Consider the following 22,012-nt stretch of genomic DNA (forward strand, 5'->3'; position numbering starts at 1 on the left):
TGCTTCCTGCCACCAGCCCCTGATGCACATCTTGGCAGGTGATTTGGGTGCTGTAGGGCTGATAGCTATGTGGTAGGTATCTCTTTAGCCAGGGATTGCGGCTGACACTTGATTTAAAACGTGAACGTGGAAGCAATGGATGATTTCAGCTTCCTCCAGGTGGAGCGTGGTGTGTTGAAGACAGCTCGAAATAGGATTTTGTTCACTCTCAAGTGCACACAGCTGGGTTGTTCGCTAAATAATTAAACAAGGAGGCTATTAGACTGTGGTTATTCTGACACCTTAACAACCTATGTAAGCAAATGAAAACCCCAGCCTGGAAGTGCCTCAAGGTTAAGAAATCAAAACCTAAATACAAGCAATAAGCCACAGCCAGTCAAATAATTTCCTTGCTGTGCTTCCACCTTTTCTCTATAAAATCTTTCCCGTAGCTCCTGTAGGTGAAGAACTCCCAACTATTTCTGGCTTGCTGCTGCCCTATTTGAGTTGATTTTTACTCAAATAGACTCTTAAATTTTGTAATATGCCTCAGTTTATCTTTTAACAAATGTATCATTTCCTGTGGCTTCATGTAGCCCTCTGCAGCAAAGGAAAGGAGAGAGAAAGAGAAGAATACGGGGTTGGGGGATGCTTAATTTTATCCAATTACTCTGCAGAGAATGCCAGTCAGAGCACCTCAGGCTTCAGCTTGACATGGGAATGCTCTCTGGTTTGAATGTTTATATGATGGAAAATTCTCTAGTAAGTAAGGGAATGATTCCTACTCCCAGGTACAGTGTGGGGAACATAAAGGAAGATTGTTCATTATAAAGTGGTGCTTATTAAATTACATTTGTACTGGCCTTTGGATTTTTCAAAGTGCCTTAATTTTTCATAATCTCTTTTGTCCTCTAAAATAGCCCTGTGAAGTAGTTCAGGCAGAAATTTTTCTGAGGCAAATCAGAACTCTGAAACACCAAAGTAAGCCTTCTGATGCTCGTTTACTACAATACTTCCCTGGAGGAGCTGTGAAAAGAGAAAGAAAAAATGTTCTCATAGTGAACACGGTAGGGTCAGATCATTCATTTATTTAATCCAGATATTAGCTTTAGTTTCTTCTACCACCTCAGTCTTCTACTCCAACATACACATGTAACATAGCATGGGATATGGAACAATTGAGCATCCATATGTAAAAACAAAAATGAAAAACCTCCCAATACCCCCAAAACTTTCAACCAAAATGTATCGTAGTCCTAATAGAAAATGCAAAAGTATAAAACTTCTAGAAGAAAATATAGGAGAAAAACCTATGTGACCTTGGGTTTAGAAATGAGTTTTTAGATATAACACCAAAAGCTTGTTCCATGAGAAAAAGTGACAAATTAGACATTAGTAAAAATTAAAACTTTGCTCTGTGAAACACTCTAAGAGAATCAAAAGAGAAGTCACTGACTAGCGAGAAAATATTTACAAATCATATATCTGATAAAAGACTTGTATCCAGAATATATAAAACTCCTAAATTCAACAATAAGAAAATAAAAAACCCAATTAAAAATTGGCAAACAATCTGAACAGACTTCTCATCAAAGAAGATATACAGTTGGCAAATAAACACATGAAAAGATGCTCAAATTTTTAGTGTATTAAAAGAACTGTGAGATATGCTACGTACATATTAGAATAGCTAATGTTCAAAAAACTGACAATACCAATTGCTGGCAAAGGTATAGAGCAAAGGTATAGAGGTACTCTCATTCATTGCTAGGTATGAATACAAAATGATATAGCCATTTTGGAATATGGTTTGGCAGTTTTGTGCAAAGCCAACCATAGTCTTGCCATATAATCCAGCACTTATGCTCCTAGGTATTTATCTAATGATTTGAAAATTGCAGTCTGCCTAAAAATTTGCATGTGAGTATTTGTAACAGTTTTATTATTTGTAATCACCAAAACCCAGAAACAACCAAGATTTTCTTCAACAAATGAATGGATAAACAAACTGTCATATATTCATATACTGGAACAGTGTTCAGTGATAAAACAGAAAGAACTATCAAATTATGGAAAAATATGAAAGAATCTTACTGCATATTGCTAGGTGAACGAAGCCACTCTGAAGAGGTTTTATATTGTAGGATTCCATTTATATGACATTCTAGAAAAAGCAAAATGTTAGAGATGATAGATCAATGGTTTTCAGGAATTTGGGGAGAGGAGGAGGATTTAGTAGGTAAAATACAGGGAATTTTTTACTTTGATAAAACTATTTCATATCTGATACTGTAATAGTTGGTACATGACATTATACATTTCTCAAGACCCGTAGACCTTTATTGCACAGAGTGAATTTTACTGTTGCAAATTAAAAGAGTTATTTAAGAGGTTGGTGGTCCCAGGATGGAATGCAGAGCGTGATTAAAGAATCTATTGAGAATGTATGAAACAACCTCACTGATGGTAGTGGGAGGAAAAGCTGTTGACCTAAGTAACTCTGGAAATGAGTGGAGACTGTAAGACTAATGGCAGCTGGAAATGTACACAGCACAGCACTCTAGTTTAAGAGTTGCTTCTCACTGAGGTTGGATGAAAAACTCTGAAACCACTATGCATGTAACTGGAATTGAACAATGGCAGTTGTTGGGAGCAAGGTTTTTTACCGTTGGAGTAAGAGGTTACATTTAAGCAAGGGGAAGAAGCTAGAACGATCCATGAAATTTTGAATCAGATGAGCCTGGAAAATATCTTGTAATTGAATAGTGCTAAAAGGTAAGAAAGTGCTGAAAGAACAGAAACAAACCCTCAGTAATCAGTACGTTTAGGTGACACAGGAGACAACTGAAAGAGCTCCAATGGTCAGAACTGGGACAATTTGAGGGACGCAAAGAGATAGTATTAGATGATAACTTGGAGTATAAAATAACTATCAGTGTACTGTGATATAAACAAATTATTAAATAAATAAATAAACTAGGGAGAACAGACAAATCTCTGCAGAAGAATTCCACATAATTCATGTACATATTCTGTTATCAAGGAAGAGGATGGTGATCATAATTCAGAACTCCTTAAGTTTGGTATGCAAATAACTGTCTTGCAAAGAGTCCCGGCAGTATGGGGCTGGGGGGCTGGGGGGGATAACTTCACAGTGGAGAAACTTGACACCCTCCACTCAGCAAGATTAACATCAACAATTTTAAATCACATTGCTGGTATGTACCCTCAATGATGTAATGAGAATGGCACTTAATCTCTGTGGTTTTCTTCTACAATTCTGTAACTGCAATTGATCTTGAGAAAAACATCTAACAAATCCCAATGGACCAGTCCTCTTCAAAACTATAGTTATCAAAAAAGGAAGCAGCAAGAAATAAAAGGAGAAGGAAAATCCCAGCCCTTCTATTCTTCTTTCAAGGGCCAATTTAAGTGTGTCCTCTGAACTTTTCTTGATTTCCATAGTGGAATAAACCATTCTTTGTCTCTAAAAAAAAAAAGCAGATTTGACAACGTGACATGCATCAGCATCTGATTCAAATGTTGAAGCTTAACATCCTTGTCTGAAACTTATAGGTGGTCTTTCCAGGGGCCGTGGTTCCTTGCACCTGAAGGAACTGCTGCAGAAAAGACTAAAACAAAGATAAAAAGTCTGTGCACTCTCCATTCCCCATCTTCTTAGTCTATTCTCTGGGGTGCATCAAGGTGAAAGTGAGCTTTTTAATAGCAAAATATGTAATGCCCTTTACTTTCATTAAGCAAAATTATAGATAGTAAAACCTATGTTCTATGAATTTTAGAATAGAAAAATTGTAACTTAAGGGAAACATAAAATGAAAGTAAGTTGTAATAAAATTATATTCATTTCAAAATAATATACATTTTAGTGTATAATGTACAGGCAGTCAGCTATACTGAAGATCAAAATTTAAAAAAAAACCCATACATTTCCAAAATAGTCTTGAGGTATACTGAGGACACTGAAGAAACACATGACCAAAGGAAACTGTAAATCTAGGTGTTTTTAAAATACATCTTTTGAACTTGATGCCCTCCTGCTGCTTCCTAGATTGTGTATGAGACACTTTAGGAATCTTGATCGATACCCGGTCATTCTGCTTGTTTATTCCACAGACTCCAGGCTGAATCACGTGTAACTTACTGTATGAAGCCCTAGGTTAGTCCTAGACAGAACTAGTCAGTGCATTTTTTTCTTTTTTTTTTTTTTGCCCTTTCCTTTTTATTAATTGGTGCCCATCCTGGGTCTGGCTGGTAGAGCCAGGTGGATCTTTCTCTCTGCACTTTCTAAGCCTGCCCATGTCTGCCAGAATTAGTGAAGGCTGTGCTGGTGTCTGACTAGCCTGTCTCAGCCTTGTTGGGTGTCAGAGCTAGGAAGGACACTTGTTTATTCATTCAGTAAAACAACTTTTTTTAGGTCCTACTGTCAAGTGTTGTGCTAGGTGTTGGAGCTACAAAGATGAATGAAAGCTGGGTTCCTCTTGAAAGGCATTTGCAATCACAGCTTTATAAGTGCTTGGTAGAGGTGAGCACAAAAGACTTCTTATGGATGACAATGCTATAACCAAATTTTGGAAGATAAGTAGGATTAAAAAATTGAAAAAGAAAAAGCCAAAATGTTATTGTATGTCTCCCTGTCCCCAAGGGGTATGGTTTTGGATGGAAGAAACTTTGGTACCACAAGATTCACACTGTGTCTTTCACCGTTTCTTTAAGACATTTACCTGAGTATAGCAATTTCAGAGAGGGATTTTCCTGAAGGATTTTGGCTTGGTACTGAAATGATCCTGCTTCGGTGTGCTGTGGAGTGCTGACGCTTGAGTATATCGGTGTGTGAGCGCAACTGGCAGTCCTGGGCTGACTCCATCCTGCAGGCTAAAAATAGTCATAATGAGGATGCAATTTGTTTTGCCTGCAGCCTTTCCTCACAGCTGTTACTTTAAACTACTCCAGATACAGGAGTGTACTATGAAGTTCAGTGACTTTTTAGGATAAATCCTTTGAAAGCCTAGAATGTGGTGGCTCACTGAGGTTAATTATAATTCCTGGTGAGCATTTGTGTGGGTTTTTTTTTTAATGCTGCGGGTAGCCAGAATCCTGAGTCTTTCTTCTCATTTCTGAAATGGAAATATTCCACACTGTCCAGTACCAGTGCTTTCACCAGGTTACCCAGGTCACACTTCCAAGAGTGTATTGAATGTGGTTTCTGATTAATGCTGCCCATTTGTTTAATATTGGAGCAAAGACCACACACAAAAAGTTGAGTAACCTGAGGGAAGCAGCAAATCCTCTACTTTTTTTTATTTAAAAGCAAAAAAATCATATATGCCTAAGCCAGACAGTCATTCTAATCTGAAATAGGAATGTTACAGATAAAATACTGTCATCTTTTGAGAATTTGGAGGGGAGTCAGGGAAGTGGCCATTAACTGAAAAGACTGAAAAAAAATGGTGGAGTTTCTGAAATACATGTCAAGATTAATTTTTTTGATGATGTAGGTTTGTGTCTGTTTCACAAGCATTGCAGTTTTTGAATGCTTGTGGGATAAAATGACTTGATCAATTTTATGATAATGACACATGAGTCAAATTATGAGTTTAATTATAACTATCATCTTTATATAGAGTTAATTAATCATTAAAGAGTACATTATATAATCTTTCTGTTTAATGAAATTCGTTATAGAGACTCCCCAAGGCCTAAATATAGTTTTAAATAAATTAAACCTGTGGCTGGGGTTAAGGCTATTAATGCAAATGTGGTCTGGATTAGTCACTAAAAAGGACTGAATGAAACATTAGTCTCCTGAAGTGTTAAAGCTGATCAGACCCTTATGACTTATCTTTTTCCTCTGGTAAGCAGAACACATAATTTAGTGACTTTCAGTGCAATCTTGAAATTTAGTAATAAAGCTGAGACTATAATTTAACAAGCACAGATGATACAAATGGCTGTATTCATTCAACACCTACGTGTGTAAAGAGCTTCCTTTTAAAGAGGTGGAGTCAGTCATGTATTGAAGAGGAGTCTATTGAGGATATAAGCTTTGCACTGCTGACTACCAAACCCTCATATTCAGAGGATTAATAAATGGGACATAGTAATGTACACAGCAATGTACAGGTGTTGAGACAGAAAATATTTAGAGAACAAAAGAAAGAGAAGATAGAGGCCTACGTTCCTGGCAGAACTAAGCCCTGCTGGTCTCTGCACAGAGGAAATCCTGCATTTTCAGAAGTTCTTAATCAGGATTTGTGCCATTAGGGTCCTTCGGATAGTTGAACAAATTAGTCTAGGCCCCAGAACTGAAATGAAAAGAGTCATAGCTGAACAAACCAGGAGCAGAATGGGGAGACCTTGGAGAGATCATGATAACTGGACTGTTCAGAAATAGACTTGAAAATTGTAAGCCCTGAACCCAGCACGTCCAACCTTTCTTTCCTGGTTTAGCCTGAGCTCCACTGCCTTGGGTAGATCCTGTTTTAGTGTTGCATTTTAGGATAGTTCCCTTGATAGGTTTGCTTATATGCATGATTGTATCTATTAATATATTTCTGTTTTAAATTTTTTAAATGAACATTTTACAGTTTGGATGGTTATCTATTTTGTAGTGACTTTATATGCTTTCTCTGATTAAAACCTCCATAATAACCCTTATTTTGACTATAAGAATAATAATTCACTCTAGAAAAAATGGAAAATAAAGATTAACAAAACAAATGGTAGAAATAACTAACACCAATATATTGCTTACTATGGTGTAGGCACTGTTTCTAAAGGCTATTCATGTTCTAACTCATTTAGTCTATGAAGTTCAAAATAGTTTTAAAAGTGGCTTTCAACCCAGATATTTACATATTTTAGTCTATATATATATATATATATACATATATATATATATATATATGCTTCTAGACTTTTATTACAAAAAATGAGTCAAATTATGAGTTTAATTGTATGAGTTTAACCCCAGCCACATATATATATATATATATATATATATATATATATATATATGCTTCTAGACTTTTATTACAAAAATGGCATCATATTGGGAAAGGGGGACTGGGGATTATTATTTAATGGGTACAAGGTTTATGTTTGGGATGGTGAGCAATTTCTGGAACTGGATAGTGGTGATGGCTGTACAACATTGCAAACACACTTAATGCTACTGAATTGCACACTTAAGAATGGCTAAAATGGTAAATTTATTTACTGTATATTTACCAGAATCAAAAACACTAAAAAAAAAAATTGGGACCATGATTCACATACTATTTGGAAACATCTATTCTTAAAAAACTTACATGGTTTTAACCTATTCCAAGGTCAAAAAAATGAACACAGTAAGTGAATATCTATAGCAGTCATCCTCATTTTCTTTACTTCTCCAACATATTTGAGGGTTTTGAAGCATTCTTATAAAAGACCTTCCTTTAGGTGGTCGTTTTCATGCAGTCGGGAGAAGGTGGGTGTTAGTGTTAGAGCCGCATCTGTGATTCTGATATAGTAAGAGATGGGACCATCTTCACTCACTCATCTATGACATGATTGCCATGCTCCAAATTTTGGACTTCCCCTGGTCTTTGGGGAAAACATAAGATTGTAAGTGACAACTGATACTCTGGAGCTGTTCCATGTAGAAGATATTTAATACAGGTGCTACATGCCATGAAATGCTGAAAAGTGCAGGAGTCACCACCAGATTGAACTCTCAAAGGTTTTCTCATGCAAAGATGTACAAAAGTAAAGAACTCATGATTCTCTTTCCATCTATTCTGGTAACATATTCCTTCATATTCTAAGATCTAGGCCACACTCAAAAAGAATCATGCAGAGGGGTGTAGTTCTAGGAGGAGGGAATCATGGGAAACATTTTAGCATTTTCTTACTGAAATATCCTTTTATTCCCCTTCCTACTCAGGTTATCTAAGTCTCTAAGTTCTTGGGAAAACTCTTGTCTCTTAGTTTCACTGGTCTTCTCCTATGGCCTAAACGTTTGTTGTTCCCCCCCAAATTCCTATGTTGAAAATCCCAACTAGCAAGGTAATAGTATCAAGAAGTGGGTCATGAGGGTGAAGCCCTCGTCAATGGGATTAGTGTTAATGTGCAGGAGGCCAGACAGAGATCCTTGTGTCCCTTTAACCAAGTGAGGGCACAGCAAAAAAGACACTGTCTATGAGCCAGGAAGCAGGCTCTCACCAGACACTGAACCTTGGACTTCCCAGCCTCCAGAGCTGTGAGAAATAAATGTTTGCTAGTTTACATCATTTTGGTAGAATGGATTGAGACAGCTACATGCCCAGAGTATAAGCTGCTGTATTTCCCTAATCGTTGCAAATACAAATTTAAGAGGCATAGTTTGTCATGAAATTGGGATGAATGTTAGGAAGGATTGGTATATCAGGCAAGGCTTTGAGCTTTTTTTAAAAAAATTTTATTAAGGTATCATTGATATACACTCTTATGAAGGTTTCACATGTAAAAACAATGTGGTTACTACATTCACCCATATCATCAAGTCCCCACCCATACCCCAATGTGGGCAGTAATTCACAGTCTGAGAACCAAAGTTTCTGTAAAAGCTAGATGTGAGACATGACTTTACCTAAATTGGTAATACTCATGAGACCTAAGAGGTTAAGAAATATCCTAAAGATTTCAGTCAACTCAATTAGGGAGTAAAAGCATAAAATTTCAGTAAAATTCTACAATTCTGGTATTTGAGAATTTACTAAGTGGGTCATTTATGGTATTAGTTTCTTACAGCTGCCACAATAAATCACCACAAACTCTGTGGCTTAGAACAGCAGAAATTGATTGTCTCAGAATTTTAGAAGCTACAAGTCCAAAATCAAGGCATCGGCAGGGTCAGCTTCCCTCTGACGGCTGTAGGAGCGACTCCTTTGCCTCGTTTCGCTTCTGGAGTTTGCCAGCATCCTCAGCATTCCGTGGCTGTAGATGCTCCTCTCCAGCCTTGCCTTCATCCCATGGCTGTCTTCTCCATGTGTGTCTTTGTCTCTGTGTCTCTTCCCTTTTTCCTTTTATTTTTTTCTCCCCTCCCAACCTCCCCAAAGTCCCTCTGCCCCTTGCCTTTCTCTTGCACACACCCTGGCATCTGGCGACTGCCAGCAACTACTGAGCTAGCTGGCTCCTGTGGCAGCCTCCCACAGAAGCCTGCAGTTTGACACTGAGGGCAGTAATTCACGGTCTGAGAACCAAAGCTGTAAAAAGGCCTTTCTAAAAGTCCAGGGTGCTCAAACAGAGCTAAATCTTCTTATTTCTGGAATGTGGGTAAGGCCTGTCTGCTACAAAGCCCTGTTTCCAGGGGACAGAAGGCAGGCATCACCTTTAACCCCACCCCCTACTTTTTTTTTTTTAAATTTTTTATTAAGGTATCATTGATATATACTCTTATGAAGGTTTCACATGTAAAAACAATGTGGTTACTACATTCACCCATATCATCAAGTCCCCACCCATACCCCAATACAGTCACTGTCCAGCAGTGCAGCAAGATGCTACAGATCCACTATGTGCCTTCTCTGTGCTACACTCCCTGTGATCCCCCCACACCTTGTTTACTAAACATAATACCCCTCAATCCCCTTCTCCCTCCCTCCCCTTTGGTAACCGCTAATCCCTTCTTGGAGTCTCAGAGTCTCTGCTATTTTGTTCCTTCCGTTTTGCTTCATTGTTATACTCCACAAATGAGGGAAATCATTTGACATTTGTCTTTCTCTGCTTGGCTTATTTCACTGAGCATAAAAATGTCCTCCAGCTCCATCCATGTTGTTGCAAATGGAAGGATTTGTTTCTTTCTTATGGCAGAATAGTATTCCACTGTGTATATGTACCACATCTTCTTTATCCATTCATCTACTGATGGACACTTAGGTTGCTTCCATATCTTGGTTATTGTAAAAAGTGCTGCAATAAACATAGGAGTGCATATGTCTTTTTGAATCTGAGAAGTTGTATTCTTTAGGTAAATTCTGAGGAGTGGGATTCCTGGGTCAAATGGTATTTCTATTTTTAGTTCTTTGAGGAACCTCCATATTGCTTTCCACAGTGGTTGAACTAGCTTACATTCCCACCAGCAGTGTAGGAGTGTTCCTCTTTCTCTGCATCCTTGCCAACATTTGTTCTTAGTCATTCTGATGCTGGCCATTCTTACTGGTGTGAGGTGACATCTCATTGTGGTTTTAATTTGCATTTCCCTAATGATTACTGATGTGGAGCATCTTTTCATGTGTCTCTTGGCCACCTGAATTTCTTCTTTGGAGAACTGTCTCTTCAGATCCTTCTGCCCATTTGTTAATTGGGTTATTTGCTTTTTGGATGTTGAGGCGTCTAAGTTTTTTATATATTTTGGATGTTAACCTCTTGTCAGATATATTGTTTACAAATATATTCTCCCATACCGTAAGATGCCTTTTTGTTGTGTTGATGGTGTCCTTTGTTGTACAGAAACTTTTTAGTTTGATGTAGTTCCATGAGTTCATTTTTGCTTTTGTTTCCCTTGCACGATGACATGCATTCAGGAAGAAGTTGCTCATGCTTATATTCAGGAGATGTTTGTCTACGTTGTCTTCTAAGAGTTTTATGGTTTCATGACTTACATTCAAGTCTTTAATCCATTTCAAGTTTACTTTTGTACTGGTATGGGGTTAAACAATAATTCAGTTTCATTCTCTTGCATGTAGCTGTCCAGTTTTACCAACACCAGCTGTTGAAGAGGCTGTCATTTCCCCATTGTATATCCATGGCTTCTTTATCATATATTAATTGACCATATGCTTGGATTTGTATCAGGGCTCTCTAGTCTGTTCCATTGGTCTATGGCTCTATTCTTGTGCCAATTAAAAATTGTCTTGATTACTGTGGCTTTGTAGTAGAGCTTGAAATTGGGAAGCATAATTCCCCCAGCTTTATTCTTCCTTCTCAGAATTGCTTGGGCTATTCGAGGTCTTTTGTAATTCCATATGAATTTTAGAATGATTTTCTCTAGTTTGTTGAAGAATGCTGTTGGTATTTTGATAGGAATTGCATTGAATCTACAGATCGCTTTAGGCAGGATGGCCATTTTGACAATATTAATTCTTCCTATCCATGAGCATGGGATGTGTTTCCATCTATTGGTATCTTCTTTAATTTCTCTCATGAGTGTCTTGTAGTTTTCAGAGTATAGGTCTTTCACTTCCTTGGTTAGGTTTCTTTCTAGGTATTTTGTTCTTTTTTATGGAATTGTGAATGGAATTGTTTTCCTGATTTCTCTCTTTGTTATGTTAGTTCATTGTTAGTGTATAGGAATGCCACAGATTTCTGTGTATTAATTTTGTATCCTGCAACTTTGCTGAATTGAGATATTAGATCTAGTAGTTTTGGAGTGGATTCTTTAGGGTTTTTTATATACAGTATCATGTTATCTGCAAACAGGGACAGTTTAACTTCTTCCTTGCCAACCTGGATGCCTTTTATTTTTTTGGGTTGTCTGGGTACTGTTGCTAGGACCTCCAGTGCTATGTTGAATGGAAATAGGGAAAGTGGGCATCCTTGTCCTGTTCCTGATCTTAAAGGAAAAGCTTTCAGCTTCTCACTGTTTAGTATGATGTTGGCTGTGGGTTTGTCATATATGACCTTTTTTATGTTGAGGTACTTGCCCTCTATACCCATTTTGTTGAGAATTTTTATCATGAATGGATATTGAATTTTTTCAAATGCTTTTTCAGCAGCTATGGAGATGATCATGTAGTTTTTGTCCTTCTTTTTGTTGATGTGTTGGATGATGTTGATGGACTTTCGAATATTGTACCATCCTTGCATCCCTTGCATAAATCCTACTTGATCATGATGGATGATACTTTTGATGTATTTTTGAATTCAGTTTGCTAATATTTTGTTGAGTATTTTTGCATCTATGTTCATCAGGGATATTGGTCTGTAATTTTCTTTTTTGGCGGTATCTTTGCTTGGTTTTGGTATTAGAGTGATGCTGGCCTCATAGAATAAATTTGGAAGTATTCTCTCCTACTCTTGGGAAAACTTTAAGGAGGATGGGTATTAGGTCATCACTAAATGTTTGATAAAATTCAGTGGTGAAGCCACCCAGTCCAGGGATTTTGTTCTTAGGTAATTTTTTTGATTACCAGTTCGATTTCCTTTCTGGTTATTGGTCTGTTCAGATTTTCTGTTTCTTTCTGGGTCAGCCTTAGAAGGTTGTATTTTTCCAGAAAGCTGTCCATTTCTTCTAGGTTATCCAGTTTGTTACCATATAATTTTTCACAGTATTCTCTAATAATTCTTTGTATTTCTGTGGTGTCTGTAGTGATTTTCCTTTCTCATTTCTGATTCTGCTTATTTGTGTAGACTCTCTTTTTTTCTTGATAAGCCTGGCTGGGGGTTTATCTATTTTGTTAACTTTCTCGAAGAACCAGCTCTTGCTTTCATTGATTCTATTGTTTTATTCTTCTCGATTTTATTTATTTCTGTTCTAATCTTTATTATGTCCCTCCTTCTACTGACTTTGGGCCTCATTTGTTCTTCTTTTTCTAGTTTCATTAACTGTGAGTGTAAACTGCTTATATGGGATTGTTTTTCTTACCTGAGGTAGGCCTGTATTGCAATATACTTTCCTCTTAGCATGGCCTTAGCTGCGTCTCACAGATTTTGTGGTGTTGAATTATTGTTGTCATTTGTCTGGATATATTGCTTGATCTCTGTTTTTATTTGGTTATTGATTCATTGGTTATTTAGGAAGATGTTGTGAAGCCTCCATGTGTTTGTGGGCTTTTTTGTTTTCTTTGTGTAATTTATTTCTAGTTTCATTCCTTGGTGGTCTGAGAAACTGGTTGGTAAAATTTCAATCTTTTTGAATTTACTGAGGATCTTTCTGTGTCCTAGTATATGATCTATTCTTGAAAATGTTCCATGTGTAGTTGAGAAGAATGTGTATTCTGCTGCATTTGGGTGTTGAGTTCTGTAGATGTCTGTTAGGTCCATCTGTTCTAGTGTGTTGTTCAGTGCCTCTGTGTCCTTACTTATTTTCTGTCTGGTTGATCTGTCCTTTTGAGTGAGTGGAGTGTTGAAGTCTCCTAGAATGAATGCATTGCATTTTATTTCCCCTTTTAACTCAGTTAGTATTTGTTTCACATATGTAGGTGCTCCTGTGTTAGGAGCATAGATATTTATAATGTTTATATCTTCTTGTTGGATTGACCCCTTTATCATTATGTAATGTCCTTCTTTGTCTCTTGTTACTTTCTGTGTTTTGAAGTCTATTTTGTCTGATTCAAGTACTGCTACTTCTGCTTTTTTCTCTCTATTACGTGCATGAAATATCTTTTTCTATCCCTTCACTTTTAGTCTGTGTATGTCTTTGGGTTTAAAGTGAGTCTTCTGTAGACAGCATATAGATGGGTCTGGTTTTTTTATCCATTCAGTGACTCTATGTCTTTTGATTGTTACATTCAGTCCATTTACATTTAGGGTGATTGTCAATAGGTATGCACTTATTGCCATTGCAGACTTTAGATTTGTGGTTAGCGAAGGTTCAAACTTAACTTCCTTACTATCTAAGAATCTAACTTAACACACTTAATATACTACTATAAGCACAATCTAAAGGTTCTTTTCTTTTTCTCCTCCCTTTTCTTCTTCCTCCATTCTTTATATATTAGGTATCATATTCTGTACTATTTGTCTTTCCCTTGATTGACTTTGGGGATAGTTAATTTAATTTTGCATTTGCTTAGTAATTAGCTGTTCTACTTTCTTTACTGTGGTTTTATTACCTCTGGTGACAGCTATTAAACCTTAGGAACACTTCCATCTGTAGCAGTCCCTCCAAAATACACTGTAGAGATGGTTTGTGGGAGGTAAATTCTTTCAGCTTTTGCTTATCTGGAAATTGTTTAATCCCTCCCTCAAATTTAAATGATAATCATGCGGGATAAAGTAATCTTGGTTCCAGGCCCTTCTGCTTCATGGCATTAAATATATCATGCCACACCCTTCTGGCCTGTAAGGTTTCTGCTGAGAAGTCTGATGATAGCTTGATGGGCTTTCCTTTGTATGTGATCTTATTTCTCTATCTGGCTGCTTTTAATAGTCTGTCTTTATCCGTGATCTTTGCCATTTTAATTACTATATGTTTTGGTGTTGTCTTCTTTGGGTCCCTTGTGTTGGGAGATCTGTGGATCTCCATGGCCTGAGAGACTAGCTCCTTCCCCAGATTGGGTATATTTTCAGCTATTACCTCCTCAAAGACACTTTCTGTCCCTTTCTCTCTCTTATTCTTCTGGTATCTCTATAGTGTGAATATTGTTCTGTTTGGGTTGGTCACACAGTTCTCTCAATATTCTTTCATTCTTAGAGATCCTTTTTTCTCTCTGTGTTTCAGCTTCTTTGTATTCCTCTTCTCTAGTTTCTATTTCATTTATCGTCTCCTCCACAGTATGCAGTCTGCTTTTAATTCTCTCCCTTGTGCTCTTCAACAATTGGATCTCCAACCAAAATTCATTCCTGAGTTCTTAAATATCTTTCCGTATCTCCATTAGCATGTTAATGATTTTCATTTTGAACTCTCTTTCAGGAAGAGTCATAAGGTCCATGTCATTGAAATATTTCTCTGGAGTTATGTTAATTTTACTCTGGACCATGTTCTTTTGGCATTTCATATTTGTATATGGCGCTGTCTAGTGTCCAGAAGCTCTACTCTCTGGGGCTGCTCAGCCCCTGAAGCAATGTCGGGGGTCACAGGGGAGTGGTATTGGTACCCGGGGGGAGGAAAGAACTGTTTCTTGCTTCCTGGCTGCTATGCCTGTCTCCACTGCCTGAACCATGGGCCGAGCACACAGTCATAAGCTTTTGTCCCAGAGCAGCCAGATATGGATCTCTGCTTTCCACAAGTGGCTGGGATCTCAGTCTCTCCAGAAATTCTGCCTGTCTTAGCTTTCCAACCTTGTAATCATGAGAGTATCATGAAAGCACCATGAAATATAGGTTTGTGCTCCCAGAGCAGATCTCTGGAGTTAGGTATTTAGCAGTAGCAGGTCTCCACTCCCTCCCCACTTCATTTCTCCTTCTCCCACCAGTGATCTGGGGTGGGGGAAGGCCTTGGGTCCCACTGAGCCACAGCTTTGGTATTTTACCCTGTTCCGAGAGGGCTGCTCTTTTCTCCAGTGTATGCAGTGAGGCACAGTCCTCTTTCCTGTTGCTCTTTCAGGATTAGTTGTATTAATTGTATTTTCATATTATATGTGGTTTTAGGAGGAAGTCTCTATCTCACCTGTCACGCTGCCATCTTTAATCCCCTCATCTCTTCCCTTTTTATAAGCACAACAGTTGTACTGGATTAAGGGCTTCCCTCTTTAGGGTGACCTCATGTTAATAAATTCTATCTGGCCACATTCCAAGGTATTTAAGGTTAGGATATCACATCTTTTTGAGGGACACTGCTCAACCCATAACATACTAAGTTTGTTCTCAAATGCAAGGTTACAGATTTTTCATTTGAGATAACTGAAGTTAACTGAGGTAGTCTAACTTTTACAAAGGATAAGATAAATTGAGACACAGAGAAATGAAGTAAATTACCAAGGCCATGTAACTCCTTAAAGTCAGGTAAGATGCTCAAAGGTAGGTTGTGTTCTTCCCTGGGACACAGTTTGTGTCAATGTTCATTCAGTTTTGGGAAATGGGGAGGCTCTAATTTTAAACTCTGGTGTATGTTTGTATGTGTAAGCTTCCATGTATGCATGTGTTAGTGAGAATATATGAGTTTACATATGTGTGTTGAGGGAGAATGGGGTATTCATTCAATCTATCTGGCAAAATGACTTAGAGATGGTAATGTTCCCTTGTTTCCTATCGCAGATTGATGGCAGTGTTAGTCAGTGGGCAGCAGTGGTTGAGAGAGCAGAACCCTAAGTTTGAGATGGGCTTTGCTACTAATTTGTTTAATGATAGAGTGACAATAAAATTCACAATACAAACTGGGGCATTTTTGAAAGTGAAAGAGAGTGCCATTAATAATTATAATACCAGGACAGCAGGAATAAAGCAGTACAGTCCCAAGCAAACTGGGATGTGTGGTCACCCTTTATATAAGATAAACTAATTGACTTTTCTGGGCCTTAGTTTTCTCACTTACAAAAGACTTTCATCTCTAAAATTACCATAATTTCCAAACATCAATTAAGACATATCTTGATTACAGGTTTTAGTGAGCCAAAGTTTTAACTGAGTTTGGGTCTTTGATGAGAACTGAATTAAAGTTGTTTTTTAAAAAATAACTAGCTTTATTATAGTATAACTTAAATATTAAAAAATTAAACAATTTTCAGTATTTTAATGGAAGTATACACAGCTATCTAACTACTAAAATGTAGAACATTTCTGTCACTCTAGGTTTTTCTGTGATCTTTGTAGTAAATTCCCAACCATACTCTGGACCTGGGCAACTCCTGATTTGCTTTCCATAGCTAAGCTTTTGCCTTTTCTAGAATTTATTTAAAGGGAATAGAAAAGGAGATGGTCATTTGTGTTCAGATTCTCTTACTTTGAATAATGTTTTAATAATTCATCTACATTGTTGCATATATCAGCAAATTATTCCTATTTTTTACTGAATAGTGTTCCATCCAGTGGATATAACACAATTTTTTTATCCAGTCATAAAGCAATAGACATTTGGATAGTTTACAGTATTTTATTTAATATGAATAAAACTTCTCCATATATTCAAGGACAAATCTCATGTAAATAAATGTTTACTTTTGCTTGGGTAAATGCCTAAGAGTAGGGTGACTGGATGGTATATAAGTGAATGTTAAACATTACACAACACTGATTTTCTGCTAAGCAAAAGCTGCTATGCCACTTTTCATTCACACCAGAAATATGTGAACATTACAAAATTACTTTATGTTTTACCAAACCTAATGATTTTTTTTTTTAAAGGGCATTTACTGATGTGTAGTGGTATCTCACGAGTGGTTTTAATTTGCATTTCCCTAATGGCTGTGGATGTTGAGTTTCTTTTTCTGTATTTATTGATCATTTGTGTATCTTCTATGGTGAAGTATCTATCAAAATCTTGTTTTTTAAAAAACTGGGGTTATTTTTTTGTTCTGGTTACAAACCCTTTAATATTTATTTTAAAAATACATTCTTAGAGGCATAGCTTATTTTTTTGTTTCTGAAGAGTAACTTTTGAAGAGCAAAGTTTTAAGTTTTGATAAAATCCAATATATCGATTTTTTTCTTTGACAGTTTGTGCTTTTAGTGTCCTGAAAGTTCATTTGTCTGACATTAATATAGCCACTTGAGCTTTTTAAAAAAAATTACTGTTTACATGGAATATTGTTTTTCCATCATTTGATTTTTTGCTTATATCTATCTTTATATTTAAAGTGGGTTTCCTACTGAGAATATAAATTAGTGTCTTGCTTTTTATCCAGTCTCTCAATCTTCCTTTTCATAGAATGTGTAGATAATTTACAGTTAATACAATATTCATAAATGTGGGTTTATTTTACTATCTCGGTATTTGTTTTTTCATTTTTTCCAACACTTTTTTCTTTCCTTGACTTCTTGGATTGATATTTTATTATTCCATTTTCATGTCTACTCTTGGTTTAAAATCTATACTATTTTATTTTATTTCCATATTTTACAGTACCTATCTTAAATAATATTATGTCATTTTACCTAACAAATAAGAACTGTGAAACTTATAGCTCCATTTCTTTTCCTGTCCTTTATACTAATGTTGGTATGCACTTTACTTCTATGTATGTAATAAATGTCCAGATATTTGTTATTTCTGTTTTGAGTAGTCAATTATCACTTAGAGTTTAAATATGAGAAATACATTCTTTTTATGGTTACTGACATGTTCGTCATTTCTGTCACTCTAGATTTCCATCTGATATCATTTGCCTTCTGCCTGAAGAACTTGTTTTCATATCTATTGTAGTATAGGTCTGCTGGTAGTCAATTCTTTTTTACTTAAACTTTTGTTTAAGGAAAAGAGTCTTTAGTGTGCTTTTATTTCTCAAAGATATTTTGCTTGGTAAAAAATTCCAAGCTTTTCTTTCTATGACTTTAATAGTACTTTTGTCATCTTGCTTGCGTGGCTTCTGAAGAGAGGTCTGCTATCATTACTCTTTGTTCTGCATGCTGGGGTGTGCTGGATCCAGCTCATACCACCTTGTGAGAGCTTACTGTGTGCCTCAGTTGCAAACTCAGCATTCAGGAACATCAGGCTGGTAGACTGAAATAGGCCAACTGCAAGTTTTTATACCACATGGATCAGCAAATACTACAAGTCATGTTTCTTCCCCACAGAGCATGTTGTTAAATATCTCCAGCAGCCCATTATCTTTCAGAATCTATTTCTTTTCCTCTGGCTGCTTTTAAGATTTCCTCCTACCTCTGGTATTCAATCAGTTTTATTATGACATGACTTGTGTTTTTTAAAAATGTCTTTTACTTTAGGTTTGCTGATATTCTTAGATCTGAGGTTTTATACTTTTTAATCAAGAGTTTTCCACTTATGATTGATTGAGTAGCTTTTTCTGTTGCTTCCTCTCCTTCTGGGACTCTAACTACAAGTAGGTTAGATTATTTGATATATCCCACAAATTATTGATGCTCTTCTTCACTTTTTTCTTGGTATTTTGTGTGTCTATGCTTTACTTTGAATAGTTTCTGTTACCATCTTCAAGTTCACTCCTTTTTCTTGAAATACCAATTCTGACATCAATTCCTGCAAAGAGCACTAGTTGAGATTGTTAGTTTATCTCTTGAATTTCAATATGCATTCATTATATTATCCACTTTTCTCATTATGTTCAAATCTCTACCTTCTTGAACTATGGCAATTATTTATAATAGTCATTTAAGTGTACTTTAATGCTAATTGTATCATTTCTGTTATTTGTGTGTCTGGTTCTATTGATCAATAATTCCTTTGGTCATGAGTCTTATATTCCTTTTCCTCTACATGCCTAAAAATGTTTTTAGTAGATGCAAGTCACTGTAAATTATATGTTCTTGGCTGCTGTATTCTGTTGTATTTTTTAAACTGTGTTGAGCTTTATTCCTGTGTAAAATTATGTTAGTTAAAATCAGTTGGATCATTTGAAGCTTTATTTTAAAATGTGTAAGGGTAGGTCAGGAGCAGCCTTTAATCTAGGGCCAATTTAGCACCTCTACTGAGGAGATATCTCTCTCAGAACTTTTTGCGATGCCCTTTGTATTATGAGGTGTTTTCCCTGGGTATGGTAAAAATAGAAATAATTTCTAGCTCCATGTCATCTTAGCCTACCAATCTTCAGGGTTTATTTCCCTAGTCTTGGGTAATCCCCTCTCATGCAGGTCAATAGTTAGCTAAAGACTGTCTAGCATTTTCTGTGCAGTTCCCTCCTCTCCAGTATCATGGAGAGCAAATTCTAGATACCTTGGTGTCCTCAAACCCCAATCTCTCTTTATTCTGTTCTCTCTTTCTTAAACTTAGAGGCTCTCTGGACTCTGGTTGGATTTTCTGTCCTCACACTGTGGCCTAGAAACTGACTTCAGGGAGCTGAGTGCACAATCATAGGGCTCCTGTTTCTTTTTTTCCTCTTTTTCAGTGATCAGAGCCTTGTACTGCCTATTGTCCAGTTTTATGGTTGTAAGTCCCGCCCCTTTTATATGATCACAGTTGAAATCATAAGCTAAAAATTGTTTTTAATTTAGTTGTAAATTCTATGAAGCAAATGATCTCTATAGTACCTTTATCCTTGATTGAAGACTGTAAAACTTCTCTTATTTGTTCTCTGTTGAAAACAGTAACTAACTCAGTGTTGAGTCCTTACCTAGTTATTTTTCAGAGCCTACCTTCATCCTTTAATCATTTAAAAAGTACTTATTCAGTGCCTGGGGTATGTCCAATTCAATTTCCAATAGGTTTGAGCAGCATACGATTTATTCATGTTTTCTGAAGAATGATGTAAACACTTTTTATAAAGTAAACCTGAAGCTGAGATTTCTTTTTCTACATAAATTTCTAAGCTTTCATCTTCCTTTCTTAATCATTCTTCTTTCATACACAAGAACCATCACTTCTGCCCTTTGAAGGGGAAAAATGCAGACGTGGTCATTGAGTATGAATTTCTACTATCTTTGGAAAAGGGGATATAAGCTATGGAGAAATCTATTTCCACTTATGATTGTAAAATTTAGAAGGCAATGGAAAAGATATATTGTCAAACAGACACATCCTGATTTCTTACCTTGGAAAAACACAGAAAGCATCATGAGCCATAACCAGGAAGGAAAGAGCACTGGCATGACTGGCCGTGGCGGGGAAATCTATCATGTATCATGTCTTTGGAAATGATTTCTTTTTGTAGGTAGTAAGTCAAGCTTTCTGGCCTTGAGCACTTTGTAGTAAGTGGCAGTGGGTAATGTAAAATATCACTCTTTCTTCTGTAATATACCTTCACACTTCTCTTTGTAAGCCTAACAAATCTGCTCTGTCTTTTGGCCCTTTTGCTTTTCAGCCATCTCACTATTTTCCATCATTGGATACTTTTTTTTCTGCATCTCTGACAAAGTTTGTCTACCTCTCTTCAAAATTAGTGTTTAAGACCTTCTCTCTTCTGGGCATATCCACTTGGCTTTACTTCTCTTGACTTATGGTCTCTTATTGAGAATAATTGATAAAATATTTAAATTTAGTAATGACTGATATAATCATAGCTGACTATACACATAGGCATGGAATCTCAAAAAAGTGTATTTATAGTGTGCAGTATTTCTTTGATAAAATAAATGACAATGAAGAGGATATAAGTTTGGAGTTGTGTCCCTAAGATTGAAGGATAAATAAAAACCACTAAATTACTTAGCCTGGAATTCATGGATTCCCAGGATTTGATGTCAGCCCTTCCCCAGGCTTCTCTTTAAGTGCCGCCTTGCATATACCAACACCATAGTTAAATTTTACTTTGTGTTTTCCCAGCTCTGGGCCTTTGTTCCTTTTCCTTTGAAGACCACTTTCACCTACATTTTATCTTCCAAGGAGCAGTTACAAAACATTGTTTTTAAAGCCTTCCTAGTATCTTTCCCATTAGTCAAATATCTCAAAATGATGGGCAGCAGATTCAAAATTACAATGGTGATATCTTTCCATATTCTGGGATAGAATTTTTCTAAGCCTCAGAAATTAGTTTCATTTAAATCATGTAGGTTTTCAATACTTTTCAGTGTTTTTTACTTTATCTATTGAAGATTGTTTTCCTTGGAGAAGAGAGGAGCAAAATAAGAGTTTTCTTGCTTTGTTTTAAAGTCTAAAGTCTAGGCTTATAAACTTCAACTCCTACCATAAGCTTCAACCATGAACTCCTATTGCAGTAATTTTTTTCTTTTTAAAATTATATTTTTAGATCCTGTTTTTATTTCTGTAAGATGAAATTGCAGTAAGACAAAGAAAGACTGTACCAGACACTTATTTTTTTATAGAGTTTTATTACCAACTATATGGATAGTTAGGTCTAGTAAACTTCTAGCTATTTTCTATTTTTTACCTTTGCCAATTAAAAAACCCATCCATTTCTTTTATACAACAGATATTTATTGATTGTGATCTCATTAAACAAGAGGAAATAATGTACAAAAACATTGAACACATTTTTCATTTTTTGTGTGTTCATTAACTCCACAGTCTACCTGAAGCATTCATCTGCCGCAAAAAGATTAAGATGATGACTACAGGAACGAAAAGGGTTGATTGCCAGCTTCTGCCAGTCAAGAAGGATTTTCTGGCATGGTAATTGGCTGCAATTCAAACATTTTTGATAGAGTGGATTCTCTAAATTCTTATATCCTTTATGGTTTTACATGGTTTGAATGCTGGATTGAGATTGAGTGCCAGACTGTCTACTATGGGGTCTGTTCTGTCATAGGGAATGAGAGACATTTATTGTGTACATTTATTCTGTAGGGAGGGAAATGCAGAGTAGAA

Source organism: Manis javanica, chromosome 8 (genome assembly GCF_040802235.1).
Source record: "Manis javanica isolate MJ-LG chromosome 8, MJ_LKY, whole genome shotgun sequence".
Classification (NCBI taxonomy): Eukaryota; Metazoa; Chordata; class Mammalia; order Pholidota; family Manidae; genus Manis; species Manis javanica.